Source organism: Mus pahari, chromosome X, assembly GCF_900095145.1.
Source record: "Mus pahari chromosome X, PAHARI_EIJ_v1.1, whole genome shotgun sequence".
Lineage (NCBI taxonomy): Eukaryota > Metazoa > Chordata > Mammalia > Rodentia > Muridae > Mus > Mus pahari.
In genome coordinates this window covers 76540177-76559970 of record NC_034613.1, presented here as the reverse complement: position 1 = coordinate 76559970, position 19794 = coordinate 76540177, and positions in this window count along the sequence as shown.

Genomic DNA, 19794 nt, shown 5'->3' with positions numbered 1-19794 from the left:
GGGTGTGTTGGGGTATTCAGGACTGACTGAGGTGGGAGTGCTAGGTTCTGATGATGGTGAGTAGTCTTGGTTTCTGTTAGTAAGATTCCTATATTTGCCTTTCGCCATCTGGTGTTCTCTGCAGTTAGTTGTTATAGTTGTCTCTGGTTGGAGCTTGTTCCTCCTATGATTCCGTTAGCCTCTGCCAGCCGTCCTGGGATTCCAGTTTTCTCCTGAGTCTCAGTGGTCAGGTTACTCCCTGCAGGGAAGCTCTCTTCTAGCAGGGAATGTGCACAGAGGGCTGGCCTTCAGATCTGACACCTTGCTGAAGATGTAGGCCCAAAACAGGGCCTGTGCCAGAAGATGTGCTGCCTCTGCAGATTATTCACTCACCTGCACAGTCGAGTCAGTAAGGGACTCTGGACACAATATGAATCTCTCACCTGCTCTGGCAGACTGAGCCCTCACTGGTCGCCACCTTTCCTCTGGTGAGGAATGTGCCCAAAATTCTGGAGCCCGAAATAGAGTCTGTCCCAGAAGATAGGTTGCTTCTTTCTGTCCTGAAGCTGTGTAGCTTCTGCGTTCCACACTCTTTCCAGTGCAGACTGGAGCCCAGAAGCTGCGTTCCTTCTCCAGGCCACCCTCTAACTGGCAGTGGACTAGAACAAAGATGGTTCTCCTACTGGCTCAGGCCAGGACACTGCTCCCCGGGCAGACACCCCTCCTCAGGCAGGAAAGGTGCAGGGTGAAGGTCCAGGTCAGGAGACTGCTCCTGGGCAGACATCCCTCCTCGGAAATTCATTGTTTTTAAAAGCTGAGTAGTACTCCATTGTGTAAATGTACCACATTTTCTGTATTCATTCTTTTGTTGAGAGACACCTGTGTTATTTCCAGCTTCTGGCTATTATAAATAGGGGTGTTATGAACATAGTGGAGCATGTGTCCTTATTACCAGCTGGAACATCTCCTGGATATATGCCCAGGAGTGGTATTGCTTTATCTACCTCTAGTACTATGTCCAGTTTTCTGAGGAACCGCCAGAGTGAGTTTCAGTGTGGTTGTACAAGCCTGCAATCCCACCAACAATGGAGGAGTGTTCCTCTTTCTCCACATCCCCATCAGCATCTGCTGTCACCTGAATTTTTGTTCCTAGTCATTCTGATTGGTGTGAGGTGGAATCTCATTTTTGTTTTGATTTGCATTTCCCTGATGACTAAGGATATTGAACATTTCTTTAGGTGATTCTTGGTCATTCGTTATTTTTCAGTTGAGAATTCTTTGTTTAGCTTTGTACCCCATTCTTTAATAAGGTTGTTTGATTCTCTGGAATCTAACTTCATGAATTCTTTGTATATATTGGATATTAGCTCTCTATCAGATGTAGGATTGGTAAAGATCTTTCCCCAATATATTGGTTGCCTTTTTGTCCTATTGAAAGTGTACTTTGCCTTACAAAGCTTTGCAATTTTATGAGTTCTATTTGTCAATTCTTGATCTTAGAGCATAGACCATTGGTGTTCTGTTCAAGATATTTTCCCCTGTGCCCATGTGCTTGAGACCCTTCCCCACTTCATTTTCTATTAGTTTCAGTATATCTGGTTGAGTTTTGTCCAAGAAGATAAGAATTGGTAAATTTGCATTTTTCTACCTTCAGACTGCCAGTTGAACCATCACCATTTGTTAAAAATGCTGTCTTTTTCCCACTGGATGGTTTTGAAATCAGTTTGGCACACAAGTACTAGAACCAGCCTAATAGTAGAATTATGGTGCAGGCAGAAATTTTGGATAAAAGGCAATATTTCAAACAAACAAACAAACACAAACAAACACATCTTTCTCACTGGACATTAAGCTCCAGTATTTGGAGTACCCTACTGTACTCAGTTGTGCTTTCCTTACTATGGCCACTTTTCTCTTTCTTTCTGTCTCTGTCTCTGTCCCTCTTTCTCTCTGTCTCTCTCTGTCTCTCTCTCTCTTTTATTCTTTCATTTTTCCATTATTCCATTGGTCTGCACCATCAGACAATGGAATTATGTAATACGATTTTGAATCACACAATGGAATTATGATTTTGACTTTACACAAGGGAAGCTGTTATAAAATTACTAAAAAGAGAGTTTGGATATTTAAAGACTCTTGGGAGTATAAAAAGACAATGGAGGTGGATTAAAGGTCCAAGAAAACACACCTTTATCCTAACATGAACCCATGACCATGACCAAACAAAGAACACTCTGATGATAACTAGTCCTCAAGCCTGAGCCCAAGGCCAAGAAAAAATTCCCATCAAACTCTGTGAATGAAAACCCTCAACTTCCTGAGCTTATTCTAAGATCAGTCCTCAAAAAATTTCCACTAGTTACCGGCCACCCTGGAAAGCCACCCTCCACAAGAAGCCCCATGTAAAGCCTGATTTCTGTTCAGTTCCTTGCTCCTTCTCACCTGATAAATTGTGTGGTGAGATTTTTTTTTGACTTGTCATTTGCTCCTGAATTCCAGGATGTCTTTCTCTTCAGAGCTGCAACATTTCCATAAGAGAAACCTTCATCTCAGAGCTGTAACATTTACCATGGGTAATTTTGAAGTGAGACGATACATTTTACATATTATGGCGATGTAACTATGCAGTCTAGAGAGTGTAATGTGAATATGGCAGTTGGAAGGAGAAACCCCCTTCGTATTGTGTATTTGAATACTTATTTCTTTATTGTTGGTGGTGTTTGGAGAGCTATAGGCTATATGGTCTTACTGGAGGAAGTATGCCATTTCATGTCAGTGTTTTGGTGTAAAAATCCTTGCCTAATTCCAGTTTCACTTTGTGAATTGTGCTTATGGTTCAAGTTGTGAGCTCTTCGTGTTCAATTCCTGACACCAGGATTGTTGCTTAATTCCATGGTTCAACAGTCATTGTGACCTCTAATCTTCTGGAATCTTATGCCAAAATATGCTCAATTTTGGTAAGAGTTTATACTAAATAATAATGAATAATACATTGTTAAATTATAATTAAGAAATACATGAAACATTTTTCATTTCCCCTTTTTGTCCATTTTGATAACCATTTCATTTTAATTTCATAAATATTAAGAGTCAAAACTCAATTATTCTTTCTTTCTTTATTCATACTCTCCAATACAACTTTAGAAATTCTTCCATTAGGAATATGAATTTGCTTCAACCACTGGCTTGCTTTATGTTGTGGACCATGGCAGAGTTGACACTATTGATAATTCCAAGCCTATATTTCAAAGAAGCCATTTGTTACTGTGCCATAGCCTTTTGGACTACTGCTCCTTCAGTAAGAACAGCCTTGAGATAGATTCTTTGAGGATAGGTATTATTCTGTAGGTGTGTGTCATCTCTGTCAAGGAGCTCCCAGATTAGATTGAGAGCAGAGTACCAAACCATGAGGAATTCAAGAGGAACCAGGAAGTGCCTAGCTGAGTAAATCCTACATTGATGATATACACTACTGTAAACTAAAGAAATTATTTTGTTCTGATGCACATTATTTTGGAAGGCTAGTTTATTGAATAGAAAATAATTGTTCATGCATAAATATGCATGAGAATTTGTTCACAGTAGGTGAAACCAAACAATTTGCTTACTGGGTAAAAGAAAAGAATTTGAAACCATCTAAAAAAACTCAAGCTAACATCAACTTGCTTGAATTCATGGCAAAAATACTACAAATCTGATTGCAATATAAGAAAAATAAAAGTGAATGAGAAAATTTTAGTTTCTGTAATAATTATGAAATAGCTATGGTGTTGGGAGTTGCTTTTTAATGTGTATGTATATATTAAATATGTTAAGAGACAAAGAATAGCCTTTCTATGTATTTTGTTCAAATTGATCAGTTATGTATTTCTTCAGGTTTGACACGAGAGGATAGTATACATTTTTCTCTTTCTTTGACATGTCTTATTAAGAGAAAATATTGTAATCTTAACAATCCTGACTCTATGAATTAAATGAAAATTATTTAATAGGGATATCAAAGGTTTGGCAATGATAGATTAGGACAATGAGATAAGAAAGGCAAGTCAGCTTCTGCTGTGTGTGAATGGATTTTATTTACACTAAAGTATCTGAAAGGATCTCTATTCAGAGGAAGGAAGTTGTGAAAGTTATGTCTTGATTTCCTTCTGTCACAGCATGAACAAACTTTATGGGAGCTATTAAGTGCCTATGTTTTTTGACCTGTTGTCTGGCTACCAATCTTTTAAATTCAGAAGTGAGTAGTGGTAAGTCCACACGTAACAAGAAAGCTGAAAATGGTAAAACAAACACAAAGAAAGCAAAAACCAAACAAAAATGCAGGTTGAATATTATCTGGGTCTGCAACAACTATCATTTTGTAGAATCGGTTTATTGTCTGATTAAACATTCTTGCAGTCAAAATATGAAGAAAAGTTTCCATTTTATCAGACTTCTGAAATCTTTTCTTAACCTTTCAATAGTAATGTAGTATCAGCATGTTTAATGCAAGTAAATCTATATCCAGCATTGATCTGAGATTTCCTATAGAGTTCACATTAGAAAGAAAATGCCATTAAATTGTGCCCTTTTCTTATGACGAAGCACAGTCATTTTCTATTCTTTTTCATAGTTTGTTCCAATAGTTTTGTTTCAAATTACTGTCACTTTGTACATTTAATCTAAAACACAGCTCTCAGGAGGCCAGTTTAAGACTTAATTCACCTAAAATTCTATATCCTTCTTCTTATTTTTCCTCAGTGTAAACATGAGTCTCCCATGCAGTTTTCACTGCTGGTGCTAACTAAACTATTTCCTCCCTGGAATTAACTGACTTGACCATTTTTTTTTCTCCTCAAACCAGTGGATTTTCTGTTATTTATGAGGGAATTATTTTACAATTGAATGATGTTTCCTAGGTCACAAAGTAGGCACATTTTGGCTGCTAGGAGCCTTCAAGAATATGTAAGAATTTTTTTTTTTTTGACAATGTAGATTGATAAGAGACATGTAGATGGGGCTGTTATCATAGTACCTTTCAACATAGTTGATATAAACAAGAGAATTTAAGACCATTTCCTTTCTAAATCTGTAACACAACATTAATTTTCACTATAATTCATAAAAGAGTTATGATCCTATCTTTGAGAATAAACCTAGATTTGATTACTTTTCTATTTTTGCCACACATCTAGCTGTATGTTTCTCTTCTAATGAAACTATTGCCTTGATATATGTGTGATATAAAGATTCAAAGATACTCTTCTATATGTAATGTTTTGTCCCTATCTCCTGAAACCAGGAAAACCAAAGGAAAAGTGCTGGTCCTTCTCTAAACATATCCACATTTATTATACCATTAAACATACTGATTTTTTCCAGCTTATATAAAATGTTCTACATATACTTATGGGTAATCCCTCATTTAAAACAAGATGTTTGTTCATTTATTTATCTTCTTTTCTCAGAAAGGGTTTTACTGTGCAGCCCTGGCTGTCCTTTGACTCACTCTGTAGACCAAGCTTAACTTGAACTCACAGAGATCTGCTTGCCTCTGCCTCCTGAGTGCTGGGATCTGTATAGGTTTGTGCATAAGAGTGCAGGTGCCCACAGAGGCCAGTGATAGTGGATCCCCTGGATACGGAGTTAGTATATTTGTGAGATGGATGTTGGTATTAGGCAGGCACAAAACTCTGCAAGAGTTACAAGTCCTTTTTACCACTAAGTAATCTCTCCAGCCCAGCTCTTACCTTTAAGCAACAATATTAATCATCACTTCCTTGATACTAGCTTTACTGACATTAACATATTTAGTCTTTCCTTTATGTGTGTCCCTGTGTCATGTACTTATATTGTAGCAATTTATTTATTGGATGCTATTAATTTATTTTGAAGCCTTGAAGTCCCTAAGTGCAATATTTTGAGTCCTATCTTCTTTGAGTGCATGAGCTCAGGAAATACAGGTATAAAGTAAGAATGTAATAAGTAGGGTTTACTTTTAAATTACTATTTTAATTTTCACTAAGAAACCCTTAGGGATGTATGAGTCCTTAAAAAATTCACATGGAAATATCAATTTAAATATTTTCATTCTTCTTAAAAATTTAAGGAGCATATGGAGCTTCCCTTGAATCTCTTAAGATTTTTCCCTTTCCTAATTAAAGAAAGCATCACTATTAAAAGTTTAGAAAGCATATGTTGATTTTCTTCATTTGAAAACCTTTCACAATTAGGGATATTTCTAGTAGCTATTGATAAAATTTATTCTTTATAGGTTACAATAAATGAGAAAATATATCAAATTAAGTACTTGGTATTTTGTCTATTTTAGTAAGCTTAGATGAAATAAAAGATGATTGGAATTAAAAGATGATTGGAATTTCTTACACCAAAATTAATTCTAATGTACAGTGAATGAATATGAGCCTCTAGAATGCTCAGTTCTAAAAAAGATATCTATATCCCCCCATCCAACTCTCAAGTACAGTTAAATAAGAACAGGTAGAAAGATTCTATGAATACGTAGTAGTGGACATGAACAGAAAACCTGAATTTGATGAACTTGACAGTACCATTGAAAATATGAATTCACAATGGCTGTGGCTGGATACATAGTCTTTTACATTATCAAGACATTCAAATCCCCGAACAAATTAGGGAGGGGTGTATGAATCCCAGTGCCTAGTTGAGAATCTATTGAAAATTGGTGATTTGGGGGTGAGGAAGGGTCAGTTTTCTTTAAGGATTCATCCCCTGAAATGCTGCCCTTGTTCTAGTACATGATCTTACAACCACATACACTAAGTTAGCAGTAAGTGACCTCACAGAATTAAAACTAAAGTTTTGAGTGGAAAGTGGTGTAGTTATAAGAGAAGCACTGGAAAGAAGTAAAAGGGAGTGGATTTAATCAAATCAAAATATGTTATATGCATGTACAGAATTCTCAACCAACTAATAAAGGGGATTTTTTAATCTCTTATGGTACAATATAAGTTTTCTCTGGACAGGACTTTATTAGTATCACTTCCCCAGTTCCTAGAATAAGGTACAATACAGGAGCATGCAATAGACAGTCAATAATTGATAATCTGAGCACAAAACAATGGTGCATAATAACCCTATATATATCAGTAAACAATTGACAATATTGTTCTTAACCAAGTGATTGTCAATTGAACCAATCCTTCATATATCAGATATGACTTGTTTATGTATTTTAATAGTTTTTTTGTGATATGCAATGTATATATGCATTTATATTTATTTGCCCTTAAACCATACAGTCAGAATTATCACTGACATATACCTTTAAATAAATAACCTTAGTTCTTTATAAACATTATGCATCTATAGAATGCTTTTAGGTGATATCCACACTCTATTCCTTGTTTCCAATTTCTTCTGGATCTTTCTCTATATCCCCACTCCCAATTTTATGTTTATTTTTTAAAATCATTTTCATAACCGACGAAGACCCATTAGTACTGCCCATATATGCAGGGCCACCTACCAGAGGCCACAAACTTTGAATAAAACTGATTCTTCTTCACCAGCTACCAAGGACCAGCCTCAGCATCAAGAGGGGTTCTGAGAAAAGGGGTGGCTGAGAGCAGTGAAAAAAATGACTTAAAGTCAAATTGTGGATCCAAGCTGATGACCAGTGTCCTGCTTGCTATTCTAGTAAATCTTTTTATCCACATCCTGCTTAGTTTGTATGTGTTTGTGAGTGTGTGTGCGCACATGCTCACATTCTCCAAGCAGTTTTCTCTTTTTATCCTAAAAAAATTCTCTGAATAGTTCATCTCCTGAGGATCACTAGTCCATTCTTTTAGTTTACATATCAGTCCAGTCATGTACTCCATGTTTCCATTTGATTATCTGATAATCAAATCCATCATACTGTGACCACAGCCCTTTGATTCATAAAAGACAGCAAGGGTATATATTTTTCTTAACATTGCAAAATAATTCAGAGATTTGTCTGTCTTTGTTGAGCACAGATGGTAAGATTGGTGGGTAGGACCCTACCCTGAAATTATCATTTGTATCACACCTGGGCCTAGCCTGTCTTGTCCCAGGCTGAATGTGACCTTAGAAAGCTGCCTGCCATCATTGGGAAGAGAGGCCTCTTGGTCTTGCAAACTTTATATGACCCAGCACAGGGGAAGGCCAGGGCCAAGAAGTGGAAGTGGATGGGTAGAGGAACATGGGTGGGGGGAGGGTATGGGGAACTTTTGGGATAGCATTTGAAATGTAAATAAAGAAAATAATTTAAAAAAATTAAAAAAAGAAAGCTGCCTGCCTTTGTACGTAGTCGAAAAGATAAACTCTATATCTCTATATATCATCTATCTCTACATATCTCTATATTTCTACATATCTATATATCTATACATGTATATACATACAATCTGCATATCTATTTCGATATTGATATCAACATTCACAGCTATGTCTATCATCTATCCATCCATTTATCTATCTCTATCTATCTATCTATCTATCTATCTATCTATCTATCTATCTATCTATCATCTATCTATCTATGATGTATTTAGAGCTCTTTCTCATACCCTTAAGGGCTGTCTTGAAGGTCCAACCATTTACCATTTTTCAGAGAAATGGCCACACCCTTGAGTCCTGGACTCATGCTGTTTCTAATTTCCAAGTATTCATTAACATTAACAGGAAGGACTTTCCTCGAAGGAATATGAAAATATGGACATGATTACACAATCAGGCGGTATGTCCACAGCACATTTGTTACTGATACAAAAGTTTACATGCTCATTTTGAGATTCATTAGTCTCCATTCTCTTCCTGTATTTTCTCATTTGTTTTCTTTTTTATTAGATATTTTCTATATTTACATTTCAAATGTTATCCCCTTTCTTAGGTTTCCCTCCGAAAATATCCTCCCCCTCCCCCACCCCGCTCCCCAACACACCCATTCCCATTCCACGTCCTGCCATTCCCCTATACTGGGGCATATAAGCTTTACAGAACCAAGGGCCTCTCCTCCCATTGATGACCAACTAGGCCATCCTCCGTAATATATGTATCTAGAGCCACAAATTCCACCATGTGTTTTCTTTGATTGGTGGTATAGATGCAAGGAACTCTGGAGGTACTGGTTAGATCATATTGATATTCCTCCTATGGGGCTTCAGTCCCCTTCAGGTCCCTGGCTCTCTGGCTCCTTCATTGAGGACCTTGTTCTCCGTCCAATGGATGGCTGTGAGCATGTACTTCTGTATTTGCCAGGCACTGGCAGAGCCTCACAGAAGACAGCTATGTCAGGCTCCTGTCAGCAGCCTGTGTTGGCAAATGCCTAGTGTCTGGGTTTGGTGGTTGTTTATGGGATGTATCCCCAAGTGGGGCAGTCTCTGGATGGTCTTTCCTTCAGACTCTGCTATGAACTTGGTCTCTGCAACTCCTTCTTTGGGCATTTTGTTCTTGATTCTAAGAAGGAACAAATTATCCACATTTTGGTTTTCTGTCTTCCTTCTTGAGTTTCATGTATTTTGCAAATTGTATCTAGGGTATTCTAAGTTTCTGGGCTAATATCCACTTATCAGTGAGTGCATATCATGTGTGTTCTTTTGTGATTGGGTTACCTCACTCACGATGATATCCTCTAGATCCATTCATTTCCCTAAAATTTCATGAATTCATTGTTTTTAATACCTGAGTAGTACTCCATTGTGTAAATGTACCATATTTTCTGTATCCATTCCTCTATTGAGGGACATCTGGGTTCTTTCCAGCTTCTGGCTATTATAAATAAGGCTGCTATGAACATAGTGGAGCATGTATCCTTATTACAAGTTGGAAAATCTGGGTATACACCCAGGAGAGGTATTGCTGGATCTACCCGTAGTACTATGTCCAATTTTCTGAGGAACCACCAAACTGATTTCAATTGAGGTGGTACTAGCTTGCAATCCCACCAGAAATGGAGGAGTGGTCCTCTTTCAACACATCCTGACCAGCATATACAGTCACCTGAATTTTTTATCTTAGCCATTGTGGCTGGTATGAGGTGGAATATTAGGGTTATTTTGTTTTGCATTTCCCTGATGATTAAGGATGTTGAACAATTTTTGGATGCTTCTCAGCCATTTGGTATTCCTCAGTTTAGAATTCTTTGTTTAGATCTGAACCCCATTTTTAATGTGGTTATTTGATTTTCTGGAGTCCAGCTTCTTGAGTTCTTTCTCTATTTTGGATATTAGTCCCCTATTTTATTTAGGATTGGTAAAGATACTTTCCCAATTTGTTGGAGGCCTTTTTGTCTTATTGAGAGTGTCTTTTGCCTTACAGAAACTTTGCAATTTTATATGGTCCCATTTGTCCATTCTCGGTCTTACAGCACATCATTTCTGTTTTTACTTTTGTTTGCTTGTTTGTTTGTTTTGTTTTGTTTTTTGTTTTTTGTTTTTTTTTTTTTTTGAGACAGGGTTTCTCTGTGTATCCTTAGCTGTCCTGGAACTCACTCTGTATATCAGGCTGGCCTCCAACTCAGAAATTCGCCTGCCTCTGCTTCTGGAGTGCTGGGATTAAAGGTGTGTGCACCACGTTTGGCCACGATTTTTGTTCAGAAATTTTTCTCATTACCCATATCTTTGAGGCTCTTCCCCATTTTCTCCTCTATAAGTTTCAGTGACTCTGGTTTTATATGCAGTTCCTTGATCCACATAGACTTGAGGTTGTACCCAGAGATAAAAATGGATCAATTCACAGTCTTCTACATAATAATTGCCAGTTGTGCCAGCACCATTTGTTGAAAATGCTGTCTTTTTTCAACTGGAAGGTTTTAGCTCCTCTGTCAAAGATTAAGTGACCATAGGTGTGTGGGTTCATATCTGGGTCTTCAATTCTATTCCATTGACCTAACTATCTGTCCCTGTATCAGTACCATGTAGGTTTTATCACAATTGTTCTGTAGTACAGCTAGAAGTCAAGCATGTTAATTCTACCAGAGTTTCTTTTATTGTTGTGAATGGCTTTTGATATTCAAGGTTTTTGTTATTCCAGATGAATTTCAAATTGCCCTTTCTAACTCTGTGAAGAATTGACTTGGGATTTTGATGGGGATTGCATTGAATCTGTAGATTGCTTTCTGCAGGATAGCCATTTTTACTATATTAATCCTGCCAATAAAAGAGCATGGGAGATCCTACCATCTTCTGAGATCTTTGATTTCTTCAGATAATTGAAGTTCTTATCATACAGATCTTTGTTAGAGTCACACCAATGTATTTTATATTATTTGCAACTATTGTTATTATTTGTGACGATTATGAAGTTTGTTGTTTCCCTAATTTCTTTCTCAGCCTGTTTATCTTTTTTGTAAAAAAAAAAAAAAAAAAAAAAAAAAAACGGCCACTGATTTGTTTGAGTTAATTTTATATCTACTACTGCACTGAAGCTGTTTACCAGGTTTAAGAGTTCTCTGGTAGATTTTTTAGAGTCACTTATATATACTATCATATTTTCTTCAAGTAGTGATATTTTGACTTCTCCCTTTCCAATTTATATCCCCTTGTTCTCTTTTTGTTGTCTAATTCTCTGGCTAGAACTTCAAGTACTATAATGAATAGTACTTGAAAATGGGCAGCATTGTTTAGTCCCTGATTTTAGTGGAATTGCTTCAAGTTTCTCTCCATTTAGTTTGAAGTTGGCTACTGTTTTGCTCTGTATTTCTTTTATTATGTTTAGGTATGGGCCATGAATTCCTGATCTTTCCGAAACTTTTATCATGTATGGGTGTTGGATTTTTTCAAATGCTTTCTCAGCATCTCAATAGATGATCATGTGTTTTTTGTCTTTGATTTTGTTTATATAGTGGATTACATTGATGGATTTCCATATATTAAACCATCCCTGTATCCCTGGGAGGAAGCCTACTTGACCAGGATGAATGATTGTTTTGATATGTTCTTGGGTTTGGCTTGGGAGAATTTCATTGACTATTTTTGCATTGATATTCATAAGGGAAACTGGTCTGTGGATCACTTTCTTTGTGGAGTCTTTGTGTGGTTTATGTATCAGAGGTTTCATAGAATGAATTTGGTAGAATATTTTCTGTTTCTATTTTGTGAAATAGTTTGAGGAGAGTTAGAATTAGGACTTCTTCGAAGGTCTGATAGAACTCTGCACTAAACCCATCTAGTCCTGGGCCTTTTTTGGTTGGGAGACTATTAATGACTGCTTCTCTTTCTTTAGGGGATATGGAGTTATTTAGATAGTTAATCTGATCCTGATATAATATTGGTACCTGGTGTCGCAATAGAAAATTGTCCATTTCATACAGATTTTCCAGTTTTGTTGAGTATAGAATTTTGTTGTAGGATCTGATGATGCTTTGGATTTCCTCAGGTTGTGTTGTTATGTCTCCTTTTTCATTTCTGATTTTGTTAATTAGGATACTGTCCCTATGCCCTCTAGTTAGTCTGGCTAAGGATTTATCTATCTTGCTGATATTCTCAAAAAAAAATCAGCTCCTGATTTGGTTGAATCTTTGTATAATTCTTTTTGTTTCAACTTGGTTGACTTTATCCCTGAGTTTGATTATTTCCTGCCATCTACTCCTCTTGGGTGAATTTACTTCCTTTTCTTCTAGAGCTTTTATGTGTGCTGTCAAGCTGCTACTGTGTGCTCTCTTTAGTTTCTTTTGGGGGCACTCAGAGGTATGAGTTTTCCTCTTAGTTCTGAATTCATTGTGTCCCATAAGTTTGGGTAAGTTGTGTCTTCATTTTTATTATTCTCTAAAAATTCTTTAATTTCTTTATTTTTCCTTGACCAAGTCATCGTTGAATAGAGTGTTATTCAGCTTCCATGTCAACGTTGGCTTTCTATTATTTATGTTGTTATTGAAGATCACCTTTAGTCCGTTGTTATCTGATAGGATGCATGGGATAATTTCAATATTTTTGTGTTTGTTGAGGCCTGTTTTGTGACCAATTATATGGTCAATTTTAGAGAAGGTACCATGAGGTGCTGAGAAGAAGGTATATCCTTTTGTTTTAGGGTAAAATGTTTTGTAGATACCTGTTAAATCCATTTGTTTCATAACTCTAAATTGACTGGACCAGAAAAGAAATTCCTCCCTATGCTTAATAATCAGAACAATAAATGCACCAAATAAGGATAGAATTTTAAAAACAGTAAGGGAAAAAGTTCAAGTAACATACAAATGCAGACGTATCAGAATTACACAAGACTTCTCACCAGAGACTATGAAAGCGGTAAGATCCTGGACAGATGTTATACAGACCCCAAGAGAACACAAATGCAAGCCCAGGCTACTATATCCAGCAAAACTCTCAATTACAGTAGATGGTGAAACCAAAGTATTCCATGAGAAAACCAATTTCACACAAAATCTTTCCACAAATACAGCCATTCAATGTATTATATAGGGAAAACTCCAATAAAAGGAAGGAAATGGCACCCTAGAAAAAGCTAGAAAGTAATCCTTCAGCAAACCTAAAAGAAGATAGCTGCAATGACAGAATCCCAACTCTAACAACAAAAATAACAGGAAGTAACAATAATTTTCCTTATATGTCTTAATATCAATGGACACAATTCCCTAATAAAAAGACATAGACTAACAGACTGGCTACATAAAAACAGGACCCAACATTTTGCTGCATACAGGAAACCCACCTAAGGGACAAAGATGACACTACCTCAGATTAAAATGCTGGAAAACAATTTTCCAGGCAAACAGTCATTTGTTTCCTTCTGATTGGGGTGAGGTAACTCTCAATGTTGCTCTTTAAAATCATTTTCCTTTTTTATGTTTTAATTTTTTCCTATTTTTATGTATAGTGTCCACATAATCATATGCTTTTGTATGAGTGAGCATGTATAGGTACACTGACAGTGCATGCTATGGAAGACAGAGGTTGAAATTGAGATGCCTTCATCAGTTTCCCTTCAGCTTACATTTTGAAACATGGTCTCTTCAACTGAATTGAGTTTGCTCCTTCAGTCCTTTCTCTAACTCCTCCATTGGGGACCCCATGATCAGTCCACTGCTTGGCTTCCAGCATCCACCTATGTATTTGTCAGGCTCTTGCCAGCTTATCTAAGCTAGCTGGCCAGTCAAATCTACCTATCTCTATTTTAAGTCTCTTAGGTTCCAGCTGCTGAAACTCATGCCCAGTTTTTATGTGGGGACTGAACATTTGAGGTCATGTAATTGAATTCAGTTTACAAGTATTTTATTAGGATTTTTGTCTATCATGATCATGGAAATTGACCTACAGTTTTAATTTTTTTTATTTATCATTACTGTGTGTATATTTCACTTTTTAAAATTTATTAAACATATTTTTTTCTTTTTATAGGATATTTTCTTTATTTACATTTCAAATGTCCCCTTTCCTGGTTTCCCCTCCACAAAAAACACCCTCTCCCTATCTCCTCCCTGCTTCCCCAACCCACCCACTCCTGCTTCTTGGCCCTGGTATTCCCCCATACCAGGGCATAGAGTCTTCAGAAGACCTAGGGCCTCTCTTTCCATTGATGGCCTACTAGGCCATCCTCTGCTGCATATGCAGATGGAGCTATGAAATCCACCATGTGTGCTCTTTGGTTGGTGGTTTAATCCCTGGGAGCTCTAGTTATACTGACTAATTCAAATTGTTGTTCCTCCTATGGGGCTGCAAACCCCTTCAGCTCCTTATGTACTTTCTCTAGCTCCTTCATTGGGAACCCTATGCTCACTCCAATGGATGACTGCAAGCTTCCACTTCTGTATTTGTCAGGAACTGGCAGAGCCTCTCAGGAGAGAGTTATATCTGGCTCCTATCAGCAAACGCTTGTTGGCATCCACAAGAGTGTCTGCATTTAGTGATTGTAAATGGGATGGATCCCTAGGTGAGTCAGTCTCTAGGTGGCATTTCTTCAGTCTCCACTCCCCACTTCATCTCTATAACTTCTTCCATGGTTATTTTGTTCCCCCTTCTAAGAATGATCTAATTATCCACATTGTGGCCTTCCTTCTTGAAATTCATGTGGTCTATGAATTGTATCTTGGGTATTCCGAGCTTTTGGGCTAATATTCACTGATCAGTGATGCATACCATGTGTGTTCTTTTGTAATTGGGTTAGTTCACTCAGAATGATATCCTCTAGATCCATCCATTTGCCGAAGAATTTCATAAACTCACTTTTTGTTGTTGTTGTTGTTGTTGTTGTTGTTGTTGTTGTTGTTGTTAATATATACAAAGAACTCAAGTAGCTGGACTCCAGAAAATCAAATAACCCTATTAAAAATGGGGTACAGAGCTAAACAAAAAATTCTCAACTGAGGAATACCAAATGAATGAGAAGCATCTGAAAAAAATGTTCAACATTTTTAATCATCAGGGAAATGCAAATCTAAACAACCCTGAGATTCAACCTTACACCAGTCAGACTGGCTAAGATTAAAAGTTCAGGTGACAGCAGATGCTGGCGAGGATGTGGAGGAAGAGGAACACTCCTGTATTGCTGGTGGGATTGCAAGCTGGTACAAACACTCTGGAAATCAGTTTGGTGGTTCCTCAGAAAATTGGACATAGTACCACGGGTAGATCCAGCAGTACCTCTCCTGGGCACATACCCAGAAGATGTTCCAACTTGTAATAAGAACACATGCTCCACTATGTTCATAGCAGCCTTATTTATAATAGCCAGAAGCTGGAAAGAACCCAGATGTCCCTCAACATAATAATGGGTACAGAAAATGTGGTATATTTACACAATGGGGTACTACTTAGCTATTTAAAACAATGAATGTATTAAATTTTTAGGCAAATGGATGTATCTGGAGGATATCGTCCTGAGTGAGGTTTATTTCATTTTTATATCAAGGTAATGATGGCTTCATATAATGAGTTTACCAGTATTGTGCTCTTCGTGATCACACATCGTGGAGTTTTCTTTATTTGGAGATTTTCAGTGTTTCAATTTCACAAATCATTATAAATTCACTTAACTTGTGTAAATAAAAATATATCTAGGAATTTATCATTTTTATTCTAGACTTTCTACCTCATTACATGTGAGTTCAAGGTATCCTATTATGTTCCTTTAGGTTTCTCTCGTGTTTTTATTTTGTCCACATTTTCATCTCTCAGAAATATGTAATTAGGCATATTGAGTAGCTTGGACATCAATTAAATCATATCAACATATAAGTTACCTTTTTCCTGGTTTTATGTCTTATGTCCATACTCCCAGCATTCTAGAGGTAAAAAAAAGGAGTATCTAAAATTTGAAACCAGCCTAGGATATACAGTATGACTGCCTCAACTACCAAAAATAAATCTTGCTTGCTTCCTATATCACTATGTAGTTATATTTCTGATATACCCTCTATCTCTCTCTTTCTATTTTTGGAGAGAGAAATGTTCCTGATATTTACAGATATAAGTAAAAATTGTATCTGAAGGCAGAAGAAAGATTTTGATGCTTCCCCTTTTCTTAAAAGTTATCATAGAATATGGCAACTGCATCTTCTCAGTTCCTTGAAATGTTCACAGTGTTTTCAAATTTAAATTAGTTCTTTTCACTTTTAAGGTTAAGAATGTTTGCTCAAGGACCTGTGATGTATGTCTTTAAAATGCAATCATCAGAAACCTCTCTCCCCCCTTTCTCTAGTCTTTGTCTAACTGTATCTCTGCCTGGTTCCAACTTAAAAATATAACATCTCTCAAAGGTGTGAGAAATTTAAGTTTCCTTCGGATAGAGAAAATTAGGCCATAAACCTTATATTCTTAAACATTTACCATCTGTAACCCCTTTTCACTTGAGGAATTTTTATGTGACCCTGGGTAATTAGGTGCATAAAATGAATTTATCAAAGAAATTCGTTTTAAAGTATTTTTTGATACACAGAAATATAGTGTTCATTAAAGATTAAAGGAAGCTTGCATACTAATGAAATCAATGTTCCTGTTTATTTTCACATAAAGAATTAAGTCTTTGTAAAGTAGTTAATATTATAGGATACACATATTTTCCATCATTTTTCAAATCTCATAAATATTTCAATTTTAAGATTCTCAATTCATAGTATGTCAATTTAACACAAATTCCAAAATGGAAGAAATGTGTATGGAGGATATGTGATGGCTAGTCTTGTTTGTCTGAGATTAAAAGGAAACCTGCAAAGGCAAAGCATACTTTCAAGAAATGAGATACCACAGAGATTAAAAAGTATTTGTCAATCATATTTTTGGTAACATTCTTCTTTCTAGTATGCATAACGATCTTTAACACTCATGACAGAGGAGCATATTTCAATAAAAAAATGCATGAATGTTTAAACATATTCAAATTAATCATGTAGATTAAAAATAAGCTGATAAAACCCTTCTTAATATAATTAGTCATCAAGGAATTTTGAACTAAAACCACAACGAACCAAATACACATGTGTAATGGTTGGTTTTAAAGGCCAACTTGTCACAACTTAGTGTCACCTGAACAAGGAACCTCAGTTGAATAATAGTTCTGACTGCCTTAAATGATTTGTGAAGATCCAGACCCAGGCTTTCGATATAACTGAGGAAATGAGGCTCTACCCTCTAAGCCTTCAATACCAGATTGTGACTAATAAGGTACCCAGCTTTTATAACTGAACAACTAGAGTTCTAGGCCTCTCTGGTATGCAACAACTGTTTTTACTACTTCATTTGTATTACATATGCTAGTTTAATAAATCCATATATAACATATGTATATATTATGTCAGTTCTTTGCTTCTAGGGAACCCTGGCTAATGCAATATATTTATTAGAGTGACTAAAATATTACTTGATGGAAACAACCCAGATGACTTCAACATTCATAACAATTTCCACTTAAGAAAGCAGAAGCCATTTTGCAAAGTTCTTTCAAAGAGAAACACACATATGCTATGTGACAAAGAAATCCCATTTGTTCTTAAAATAGACAAAACCTCTTGTTCCCACAAAAACCCGCATACAGATGTGTACAACATCTTTAATATAACCACCATTCATTGTAAACCATCCAAATGTCCTTCATCTGGTAAATGGATAAATTATAATACATCCATTGAAAGATTATTGAGCAGTACTGAAAAACTTAATTTTAGTGACACATGAAACAACAAATAACTCTCAAGTGTGTTTTGTTAACTGAAAAAGAGCCACACGATAAGGCCTCTGAATTAATCAATCTGTTTGTAAGATGTTAAGAAAATGACAAAACTAAAGGAATACAAAATACATCAATAGTTGTTAGGCATTCAGAGTAGAAGAAAGTTTTGACTCCAAAGAAAAATTATGAAGTAATTTTTGTTGTTATAATTGATCTGTGTCATGACTTTTGTTGTAGATATAAGATTTGTTCAAAATATAAGAAATGAAGAACAGCAATTTAACTTACTTATATATGACAATAAATTATTTTAAGCTAAATAATACATAATTCATAATTCTTGTCAGTAGTAAATCTTAATTTTAGCATTTTAAATAAGATAATAACTTCATTTAGCTTATTACTTTATAAGGAATCATCAATGCTCCAAAAATGTCCTCCTTTTCCCAGAATGTGCACAAAATGGAAAAAAAGATACAATATATTTTATAACAAAATAATTAGGTGTGTTTAATTAAATAGTGGTATTTAACATGAAATACAGTTTCTTCAGTCTTGGTAAGCTTGGCAATGAATGCTAGAGATTAAATGATAGGGTCAGAATTGCCAAAACAGTTAATGGTTGTGGATATGAATTAAAAAGACAGATTAGTCAGTGTTTGCTCTAAGAGTTAAAGAAGTAAAATTTTAAGACTACCACATACTAGAGAGATTTGCAATAGAAATGGATAGATTGATTCTAGCTGTTTGAGCCACTATAATAGCTAATTAGAAAAACAAGAGGTTCATTGATTAAATTTAAGTAAAGAAAATTCTGTCAGCATTTCAAAGTTTCTTTATAAATATGGTACTGAAACTAGAGTTAACTATCAAAGTGTCTTATGTTGGAGAAAACAAACTAGAAAATGTTTATAATAGCAAGGGCTTGCAAGGGAACATTATTAATAGGTAAATTACCATTGGATCAATAACTATAAATACAGAAGTAAAGGGTAGAATTCAGTCCCGCAACTGGTTTCAAACTGACATGAGGATCATAGTGAAATATAGGCTGTGGTTATTCAGAATATACAGTGGTATATAATACATTCAATCAATACAATTTATGAAAACAACATACTTCAGACAAGACAAAGAGAAGGACTGAATGCTGAATTTGTACAATTCCCTTTGCTTTTGAGATTTAAGTGTTGAATTTTATTTTCTTTATAAATTTAAAAAGTCAGCTGGGCGTGGTGACTCATGCCCAGCACTCGGGAGGCAGAGGCAGGTGGATTTCTGAGTTCGAAGTCAGCATACTGAAACACAGAATTTCTGTTACATCATGCATATACAAAATCAAATAATTCTATTGAAATGGCTATTATGATCTTTTCTTTTGTCAAATGTTGGCATAAATATTGTCTTGATCCAATGACTTAAGCCCTCAAAATAAAAACTAGCTCTTTACTCTGATGATTTGTAAAATAACTTTAAAAAATATGTTTCCAATACTATACTTAGAACTCATGGGATGGAAGTGTTCAATTCAGATATTACTTTAAGGGTTCATTTGTTTTCATAATTTCATATGTTAGTACTTTATAAACAGCTCATTTAATTTTTCTAATTCCTCCCATGCTCTACTCTCAAATCATCAACCTCTTAGTTATAGTTGTTACATATTCATGGAAAATATGCATACATATATGTTACACATGCTACATTTTG